Below are 11,774 nucleotides of genomic sequence, written 5' to 3'. Positions count from 1 at the left end.
TGTGTGTATGTGCATGTGTGTATGTCTGTAAAGGCTAGTAATATATGTGTCTTATATACTGTAGTGCTAACATAAATAAAGTGAAAAGTCAAGGGCTTAAAATTTCAGCTGAAGTTACATTAAAAGGAAAACAAAAAAGGACTTTCAGTTTCGCCAACATTGGATAGCCTCATTAATCCCAGGTCCCCTTTCTTACATGTAAAAGGCCACAAATAGCACAATAACAAGCAGAAGAATACTCTGAAAGCTTGAATAAAAAGGCAGATTACCCAAATAACTCAGAACTTGAGGAATGACATAGTGATGTGTCCTCTTATTTCTTGTTCTGTCTCATATATCCTGGACAGGGTGCTTTAAAAATTTCCAGCACAGAACTGCCAACCCACACAGACAACAAAATCTCCAAGAAAAGTCTTCTCAAATCAAAATAGACTTAAATAAATGGAGACACATACCATGTTCATGGATTAGAAGACTTAATGTAGTAAATACGTCAATTCTTCTCTAAATTGATCTCTAGGTTTAATTCAATTTATATGAAAATCCCAGCATTTTTGGTAGGTTTAGAGTAGCTTATTCTGAAGTCTGTGTGGAAAGATTCCGGTCCTAGGATGCTTAAAAGAATCTCTAAAAAAAGATAAAGTGATAGACCGGTATGGTTGTATATGCCTATAGTCAGTTACTCAGGAGGCTGAGATGGAAGGATTGCTTGAGCCCAGGAGTTTGACCCTAGAATTTTGAGGTTACAGTAAACTATGATTTTCCCTCTGCATCCCAACCTAGATGACAAAAAGAGACTCTGTCTCTAAAATTATTACTTCTATTACTACTACTACTAATAATAAAAAGGATAACATTGGAGAAATAAGAGGCATTACAAATTATTAAATTATTATATCCAATATTAAAGTCTCCCAGATAGCTATGGTAATCAAGGAAGTGTCCAGAAGGTGGCCTTTTCGTAGAAGTATAGACAAATAGATTAATGGAACAGAAGAGAAAACTCTAATATACTCACGTCCAAGAAGGTCCAATTAGATTTTGATGAAAGCACAAAAGGCATTCAATAGAGGAAGGACAGTCTTCCTAACAAATGATGTTGAAACAATGGGACATGAACAGGCTGAAAATACAAACCTAACTTAAACCTCATATCTTAAATAATAATAACTCAAAATGAATCACAGGCTTAAATGAAATATTATAATAAATACTTTTAGAAAACAATCGCAGGAGAAAATCTATGGGATCTCAGCTAGAAAAATCATTCTTAGACATGACAACAAAAGCATAACTTATAAAAGGAAAAAGTGATAAAATAACATACTTTAAATATCCTGTGCAGAATAATTTTAATTAACATGTGGAGATTACCATCAGGGAGGTTGAATGTAACTCTTCACTCCTTAAGTGCAGGCTGCACATAGTAACTTCCTTTGTGAGACAGGAGAGTAACATTGTAACAGGGAAACCCAATAAACGCCAACTCAGCCTGATGACTAAGGTTCATACTGACTTTAGTAAGCCATATTGATCATATTTACTCATGATATGCTGTGATATGAAAACAACACTTTATTTCTGTGTTCTTCCCCTCCAAAACATACAAACATAACATAAGATGCAAAGAAACACGTCAAATCTCAATTAAGGGATCATAATACTTGACTAGAATTCTTCAAACTACCATAGTCACCAAAAACAGGAAAAGTCTGGCTGGGGTGCAGTGGGTCATGCCAGTAATCCCAGCATTTGGTAGCACAAGACAAGCAGATCACTTGAACCCAGGAGTTCAAGAGCAGCCTGGGCAGTATAGTGAGACCCCCATCTCTGCAAAAATGGAAAAATTAGCAGAGCATGGTGGTGTGAATCTGTATTTCCAGGCATTCAGGAGGTTAAGGTGGGAGGATCACTTGAACCCTGGAGGCAGAGGTTGCAGTGAACCAACAATGCCACTGCACTTTAGCCTGGGTGACAGATAGAGACTCTTTCTCAAATAAATAAATTAATTAGTTAATTAAACACAAAAACAAGGAAAGTCTAACTGTCATAGTCAACAAGAAGCTAAAGAGACATGAGTACAAAATAAAATGTGGCATCAGAATGGATTCTCAAAGAGAAAAAGAACATAAAGTAAATACTAAGGACATTTGAATAGAGTAAAAGTGCCAGTTGATAATAATGTATTAGTATTTGTTCATTAATTACAACAAATATACTAAACTGGGGTGTCGATATCAGGGGAGAAATGGGTACAGAAAATGTATACCACTATTACAATTTTCCTCTGAACTCAAAGCTGTTCTAAATTTTTAATGTTTATTAAATGAAAAAAAAATAACAGTTTTGATCCTGAAAAGATTCTGGGAAAAGGATGAAGACACACTACAGATTGAAAGAAAATATTTGCAAGTCACATAACCAACAAAGTACTAGTATCTAGAATGTATACATCTCTCTTAAAACTTAACAGTGAAGGCCGGGCATGATGGCTCATGTCTGCAAACCCAGCACTTTGGGAGGCTGAGGCAGGCAAATCACGAGGTCAAGAGATTGAGACCACTGTGGCCAACATAGTGAAATCCTGTCTCTACTAAAATTACAAAAATTAGCTGGGCTTGGTGGTATGTGCCTGTAGTCCCAGCTACTCGGGAGGCTGAGGAAGGAGAATTGTTTGAACCTGGGAGGCAGAGATTGCAGTGAGCCGAGATCTCGCCACTACACTCTGGCCAGGCAACAGAGTGAAACTCCATTTAAAAAAAAAACAAAAAACAAAAAACAAAAAAAAACTTAACAGTGAAAAAACAATCAATCCAATTAGAATATGGGCAAAAAGACATGAACAGGCATTTTGCCAAAGCTGTAAATACTGATGGTACATAACTACATAGGAAGATATTCAACATCATTAGCCACCAGAGAAATGCAAATTGAAACCACAATGGGATATCACACATACATATCTGAATAGCTAAAATATATATATATAAAAGTGGCAACCACAAATACTAGCCAGATTGTAGAGAAACTGGGTCGTTCACAGATTACTGATGGAAATGTAAAACGGTCAGCCACTCTGGAAAACAGTTTAGCAATTTCTTATAAAACTACACATCTAATTACCATGCAATGCAATAAAAGCTAAAAGCAAATGAGGGATTCTTATGGTAATGGAGCTGTTCTGTATCTAAACGTGTTAATGTCAATATTGTTTTTGTGATCTATCGTTTTACAAAAGATTACCTTTCAGAAAACTGTTTATATGTAATCTTTTTATTATTTCTTACAAGTGCTGTGAATCTACATTTGTCTCAATTAAAAAGTTTAATTGTGCTTATACTGTGTACTGTGGTCCTAAAACAACTTTTTTTTTTCTTTTTTTTTTTTTAATCAGGTCGCACTTTTGTCATCCAGGCTGGAGTGCAATGGCATGATCTTGGCTCAGTGAAGCCTCGATCTCCCAGGTTCAAGTGGTCTCTCATCTCAGCCTCCTGAGTAGCTGGGACTACAGGCGTGCACCACCATGCACAACTCGTTTTTGTGTCCTTTGTAGAGTCAGGGTTTCGCCGTGTTGCCCAGGCTGGTCTCAAACTCCTGAGCTGAAGCAATCCACCTGCCTTGTCTTTCCAAAGTCCTAGGATTACAGGTGTGAGCCACCATGCCCAGCCTGAAAATCACACTTAATATTTAATTGTGCTGTTTGCAGTACTACAATATAAAATAATTTGCAGATTCATCAACATTTTCTTGTGTCTCTACCCTAAATATGACATTCATGTACATTTCAGATGTAACTTCTTTCTCATCCAATTAGTTGCCAAACTCTATTATTAATCAGTACCTACTATATTCTTGACATAAGTCTTTTGCAAATACTGCTGAACCATGCTTTACTTATATTTTTTTCTGATGTTTTCATTGTCAATTAATTGTTTTACTAATGCCTTTCTTCCCTTTTACTTTTACCTATATTTATCAATGAAAATCTACCCAAACTCCCAAGAGGGTCTGTCTATACATTCTGGGCCATAAAAAATATCAACATAGACAAAGACCCAGCTAAGAGATAGTACTATAGGGTGTCATAAAGTCTATCTGACTTGTAACGCTTCTATGTCTGAAGGAGTGAAAACCTCTAAGTAAACAGAAACATACAACACAGTCGTCTCATTGTTTTGTGCAGAAAAGCCGTTATCTCTAGAGTTAATAGTATAGCATTAATCCTAGTGAATACTATATTTACAGTGCTATTATACATATAACATAAATATTCTGAGCTAAATAATAATCGCCGCTTCCCTCTGGCCTCTGATATTGAATGTATGCATTCTCTGCTTCACTGGCCCATACTGATGGTATCGTCAAGCATCTTGATTTGGTAAAAGAGCTGGAAGCAGAGACAGCTTGATGTCGATTTGCTGTTAATGAAGAAAGTGCGCAGGCTAGACTGACCCCTACTTACCCAGAGTCCATTTTAACTTAGAAAAATGTAGTCAGGTTGGAATGGAAAGAAACAATATGACTTGTTAATTTCCATTTTTCTATCCTGGATAGGGAATAAAGAAGTAAATGGAGCTGCTGGTTCATCACAAAGTGCCACTCTTCCTTACGCTGATGTGGAGGCACTGGATATTGAAATTTATAGCACTGTAGGCACTGCCCTCTGCTCTGGAAGAGGTCATCCTTATTGTGTTTTTATTATTGGGTTGTTTTACATGTCCAGCCTGCTCAATTTGAGAAAACTCTGTATCATGTTGAGAGGAGACTTGCATTACACATGGGCAGGCAGCCCAGAGCATTAATTGTATAAATATCATTGTATTTCAAAAATAAATCTTTCTCATGTTTCTCCCTTGTTTTCTTGCTCTTGTGCTTTTTCCTTGCCCCTTGAATTAATTTTTCCCATAAACTCAGAGAAGCCAGCTGAAATTACAGGGGCAGGTTAGGAACCTGGCAATCTTAAATATTCCCTTTGGTTGTTCTGCTCACAAATCTGTCACAGATATTGTTCTTTGCCTGGGGGCACATGTTTCTTGCAGTCTCCAAGAGCATGCTATGTTTTGTAGGCACACAGAAACACACACTTCCCGTGTGCAGTATATGTGGTGATTAACAGACTTTGAAGTCAAAATCATCTAGAATAAAATTTCTACTTCCTTACTCAACCAGCTTACCTAACCTCATAACAGTCATACAAGCCTCCACTTTTCTCACCTGTAAATTCTAAAATGTCCCAGAGGGATACAATACAGGTTAAGATAATATAATGAATGTTAATAAATTATCACAATGACTAGACCTACATATATATGTATATGCTAGATAGAATATTTTAAAGATAATCTCAGGGCTAGAACAGGCTTTAAGAATAATCTGTTTATAATATTCTTCTAAGCACTCTAATTTGAAATGGGGACATCTGGATGAACTCAGAAAAAGCTAAGGATCTCTAATCTCTAGCTTCTCATTACCTATTCCCATCTCACTATGTCTAATGTTAAAATCTATTTTGGAATATCACCACCAAATGCTGCTTTAAACACTATTTACAAATCTTCACTGGAAGAAATTCTTCACCTGTTGGAGGAGGCTTGTCCATACTGAACAGTTTTGAGAATGCATTCTCATATCCAACCAAATCTGGACCCAGTATATTTCATTCACTGATGCTAATTTTACCACTGGGTTTAGAAAGAACAAATTTAATTTCTCTTCCCATTTTGCTGCTCTATGGAAATTTGAAAACACCTGCCATAACCTCCCTAGACTTCTCTGCTCTAAGATTATTGTATAACCAAAGTGTCATTCCAGAAAACCTAGCGTTTTTTAATCTACCCAATCGAAATGCTCTTGCGAAATACTTCTTCATCTAGAGTCTCAGTTGTCCGTGTCCTTTCTGTTCTCTACCAAGTAATCCTCTTTGGAATTTTCCCTTTCCATGTTCTAATTACTCCTTTCCTTGGCAAGTAAAGACCTATGTTAATTTGGGAGAGAATGGGGCATTTTTGTAGCTCTCTAGGCTGCTGTAAAAGAACTTCCACATTTTTCATCTATTTTCTATCTCCTTAATCATAATGTAAGGTATTAAAGACAAAGACCATTGCTATTAATATGAGAATCTAAGATTTTAAAGTTGGAACTGGGTGGGGGTAAAAATCATTGAGAGAACACTTGGCTCAAATTCCTGTTGTCATAACCATTTTACAGATTAGGCAGTTGAAGCACCAGGAGCTTAACTGACTTCCACAAATTCGTGTAATCGTGTTAGCCTCCGTCCTACTGTTCAAGAGCTCCTTATAACAAGATTTCCCATAAATTTGGTATAGATCTCTCAAGCCAGAACCCAGATATTTTGTTATTTTACCTGACTAACTTTTGGGAGATAGTATTTAAAACTCAGATTTTACATTAAAGTTACAAATTTCTGGCTTCTTTTAAAATGTAAGATTTTTGCATTATATATATATGTGTGTGTGTTTACCATGTTGCTTTTGTATTATATTACATAATCTTGTAAGCATGTTTATATATTATTTTTTATTTGAACCCATCACAACACTGTATAATATAGGGAACTGCTATAATAACACGTGTATATTTTAGCTATATAGAGATAAGATAACTGAGTCCTCTAATGTGTCAGGCAGGGTAGCATGGTGCAGAGATTTTAGAGTAAAGGTTCATAATAAATGTTAGCCATAAACATTTCTTGCAGAGTAGGAGGTAGAAAAGCCAGGTCTCCTGGAATCTAATACAGGGCTCCTACCACGGTAAGGCTTGACACGCTCACTTTGTCTCATGTACCTCTCTTGACTTCAGTTTCTAGAATTGCTAAAAATGAAAGCCTCACAGGACTGCTAATGAACACTCTCTCATGGTCAAGCACTGGATAAGTTACTGAAACATCTCAACATGCTGCTCAACCCAGCTCACTCACATATTCCTATATGAAAAACACAAAGTGTGTCCTGTGTGCAAGGTGGTTTCTGAATCATGTACTCAAGCTGGATCCTCAGTGGACTAAATATTTTTGCAACCTATTAAAACTGATGGGTGAGTGTGTGTGTGTGTGTGTGTGTGTGTGTGTGTGTGTGTGCGTATCACACACACAATGGTATGATCAGAGTTCATACTTTACTTGGTAAATCACTGACCATAGGATTGCAATTGAGGTCCTTCTTCTATCTTGTGAAGAGCCTGACAAAAAACTAATTGATAACTCAAATGCCTGGCATTATCCCTATGAATCATCAGAATTTTCCTGTGCCAAAACCCTAGCCCTCTCCTTCATCCCCAAGTCAGACAGGTTCTGCAAACTTTATGTTCTCAATAATTTTCTCTAATTTTTCTGGCTTGGGACTTTTTTTCCAATGTCTTATGGCAGATATTTGGCAGCTCTGTGGCCAAATGTGAAAATGGGAAACTCAGACTAAGAGGCAGCGACATTCATATTCTTTGGAAGGGTGCTTTCATATGCCCAAGGAGACTTTTGAATAGAATTGGCTAAAGCATCCATGGAAGTATCACCTCGCTCTCCTAAGGTTTATTGGTAAAAACATATAAACAAAAGATGATTTGGAACCAACCCAAAATATATTAACTTGCAATATCTGGGGGTGTAACCCATGAATTTGCCTTTCTAACAAGCACTTCTAATTATAAAAATCTGAGCCCCAGGGTTTCAAGAATTATGCTAAAAACTTAAAAATTATAGAGTAATCAATTTAAGAAAGAAAATATAAAAATGGTTTACAATACCATAGAACTGAAAATCACAAGATAAAATTAGATTGAGATACTAGTTGCAAGATTTTGTGAATGTATTAAAAAATGCATTTTACCTTTGAAATCAGTAGTAAGATTTATGGTATAAAAGTTATATCTTAAAGCCATTAAAATAAATTTTAAAAATAATATGAGAGATCATAATCTAATTGGCCTAATTCTTCACGTAACTGCTAACGGGGGACAGATATGGTAATAACAACTTCTCAAAATTTTGTAGGCATTCATTCTTCTCTGGGTCTAGGACAACAGACAAAAATGCATTGTCCATATTCATTCAAAGGGGAACTCAATTTTTTGTTCCTTTTGCATCTTGTACCCCATTAAATTTCTCATTTTGTGATCCCTGAGATTATACAGACTCAGATATTGTTTGGATGCTTTGAGATTTGTAAGCAAAAAGCATGGAAAACATAGTGGAAGAAAATACAGAGAATGAATGTAGTTTCCTAAATCATGAGACAATGCCTAGTGTCCTCAGTCTATGCTGTCATATGGCCTCCTGGAGGTTTATGTTTAGAAGGTAGCTGTTTCAGCTGCTTGTGCATAAGGGTGTGTATATCTGTGTGTTTGTGCATCTTTTTACTTATAAATAACATGTGGGTACAGTGAACATTAGACAAAAATTCCTTCTTCTAAAATTTTTATGGATACAGAAGAGTCACACTTATTTATGGGATACATGTGATATTTTGATATTTTGTAAATCAGTGCTTAGGAGCCAACTGCATGATATTAAAAATATGAGGTAATTAGGTCTAGAATATTTTTAGTTAAAAAAAGGCAGTTGGGTATGTGGATATTGAAGCAAAACTGCTGTCTGGTGGTTTTCCTAACCCTAACACTGTTTTTTTCTTGATAACTTCTCATTACAGACTCAATTTTATCAGTAAAATTAATCATTTTGTCATGATTAAGCCATGGGATCTTTGAAAACACATTTTATAGATTGTACAGTGTCATCCGAATATAAGGTATTTGTCATAGTTTGTTCAGGCTGATGTAAAATGTAACCTGTAAATAGCAAAATTTATTCCTCAAGGTTCTGGAGACTCGGAAGTTAAAGATCAAGGTGATGTCAGTGTCTGTGAAGGCATGCTTCCTCACAGATGGCACCTTTCAGCCGTGCCCTCACACGGTGGAAGGGGCAAGATAGCTCTCTGGGACCTCCTTCAAAAAGGCACTAATCCCCTTCATGAGAGCTTCACCCTCATGACCTAATCACCTCTCAGAAGGCTCTGCCTCCTAATATTATCATCTTGGGGGTTAATATTCCAATGTATGAATTTTGGAGAAATGCAAACATTTGGATTATAGCAGTATTATTGCGTGTAATAACACAAAGTTGCCTTAGGAAGAGTTAGCCAATCAAGTTTTTTCTTTTTTTTTTATTTCTTTTTTTTTTTGTCGCCCAGGCTGGAGTGCAGCCATGTGATCTCGGCTCACTGCAAGCTCCGCCTCCTGGGTTCACACCATTCTCCGCCTAAGCCTCCCAAGTAGCTGGGACTACAGGCGCCCACCACGACGCCTGGTTAATTTTTTTGTATTTTTAGTAGAGATGGGGTTTCACCATGTCAGCCAGGATGGTCTGATCTCCTGACCTCTTGATGCTCCCGCCTTGGCCTCCCAAAGTGCTGGGATTATAGCCATGAGCCACCACGTCTAGCCCCAATCAGTTTTTAATCATTTTTAGCCTCCTAATATAAATTTCTTTTTTCCCCAACTATTTGAGGTACACATTCCTCTGAGAAAGAAAAGGTTTGAGGTAAAGTAGTTTCTATTTTAGGGTAAAGAGTACAGGAAGACAGGTAGGCTTTTTGTGGTGATGAGAAGGAAGAGAGAAAATTATTCTTTTTCTTTTTTGATCTATTAATTCTGAGATGTCTGTAGTTACCAGACTGCAGCTATCAGAAAAAATAGGCAACTGTAATTGTCTTGAATTTTGGAGAAACATAGATTGAAGATGTTGTTCATAAATTATATTTGAATGGTAAGAGAAGCCAAGATATAAACACATAGAAGAGCATTGCATTTTCTCTTGGTTACATGGCCAGTAAGTAATAAATCCAAAATATAGAACCAAGTCCTCCTGCCTTAACTCAACCCTCCCTTCTTTAAATTGACCTCTGTTTATGCATTAAAAATATTTGATCAGTGTTCACCATCTATGCAACATGCATAAAGCCTCATGAGCACAGAAAACAAGAAAAACCATGAACCCTTGATAAGATTGTAGACACAGAGGCTATCTTTTATTATACATCAAGAATCCCTCTCTTATTGCTATGTCCTTCCCTCATTTAGATCTCCAGTGGGCCATCCTGTGGACCATTAGAGACTTCATATTATCTGAAGTCCCAACTTTAGTCCCTTCATTCAAATTCATGATCAGCATATTCATGCCAGAATTACCTTCCAAAGTTGTTTCTCCTATGGACTACGATGTCTCCCTTTTACCCACAGGATCAAAATCTACTCAACTCTAATTAAAGCTTTCTTTGTCTGACATTCCACCTTGGCCGCTCTTACTTCTATCTTCTTCTCAGGTTGAACTCTCTGATGGACCCAACCCGACCTCTCCCATTTCACCATTCAGGATTCTTCATCAGTAGACACATATTCCAGGCTTATAAGCAAAATGTATTCCATGTTTCTACCCATCTAAATTGCATTTATTTAAAAGATTCACTTAAATGCCATGTCCTTTGAGAAAATATCCCTTAGAATAATAGCCTATGCTTAGCTCTGTATAACTACTTTCTACAATTTATCTAGTTCAGAATATGCTGTTAGATATTTTTTGAATATATATTATTAGGGCAACCGGAGGATAATAATAACCAGAAGATCTTATCTTCAAGATAAGATCTTTGCTTTATATATCTGTGTTTGACCAGTTATATAATTAAAACAAATAGAGAAAATTAATGAGAACAATGACAGAGTTGAATATAAGTTTCATAGGTATTTAAAACAATAAGCATTTCTTCATGATCTGCTGTGTGGTATCATAGGTAGAGTCTTAGGTTTAGGCATTGGGACACTTGGCCTAAAACCTAAAAATTGCTGGGAAGAGCAAACATTTCTGAGCATCAGCTTCATATTACCCATTAAGGTCACTTGTCCCTAGCTATAGGAGAAATTGAGTAAATAAAATAATTAAAACTTCTGTACTTTCTTACATAACATTCTGTTTGAGTCCAGAAACCTGTGGGTCTGTTAAAAAGTTTATTCTCTTCAGCCATTCCACACTGTAGCCGGGGGCTTCAAGAAGCCTCTAATCTTAGCAAACATTCATTAAAATAAAAGGCCACCTGGAGACCCTGCAGAAGAACTCTGTCAGGAAGCCAATTAGCTTAAGTCCACCCCTGACTCTGTCTGCTCAGTACTTATTCTAGGGCTATTTCTCTATTCCCTTTTTATTATTATAACCTGTAATTAGTTACTGTGCCATATAATTTCCATAGCCACAGGAAATATTTAACTGTAGCATCAGGGGCACCTGGGAAAATTATTAATTCCAGAGAGAGTGTAGTTTGGGCGACTAGAGCACATTAGGACAGAATCTCTTGAGACATGTCATCAATTTGAGGATCAAAGTAAAACTTCCTGCTATCATGCCATACCAAATACCTTCCCCCATGGCTGTGTGATCCAGCTGAGGACAGCATGGGCTCCTGAAAGAAGTCCCACAGCCACATCTGGTTTTGAGGTTGTAACCAGACTGTGATCTTGGTTCTGAAAGGAATTCAATCCTCTTCTCTCCACCAAATAATATAATGCATTTCAGAATCTTATTCAAATTATGACACATAAAACCCAACTTTGGTCAAATGATGAAGTTTGACCTAATTTGACATCTCAGTCTCAGTACCCATCAGAGACATGCTCTCTCTCTCGCATTCTCTCTCTCTCTCCTCATCCTCCACCTGCTCTTAGCCCGTCCATATATTCTAAATGTCAGTGACTAAGTTACTTCTTCCAGTTGT

The sequence above is a fragment of the Colobus angolensis genome, unplaced genomic scaffold (assembly GCF_000951035.1).
Source record: "Colobus angolensis palliatus isolate OR3802 unplaced genomic scaffold, Cang.pa_1.0 Scaffold75, whole genome shotgun sequence".
In the NCBI taxonomy this organism is placed as follows: domain Eukaryota; kingdom Metazoa; phylum Chordata; class Mammalia; order Primates; family Cercopithecidae; genus Colobus; species Colobus angolensis.
Note: the sequence above shows the minus strand (reverse complement) of the source record.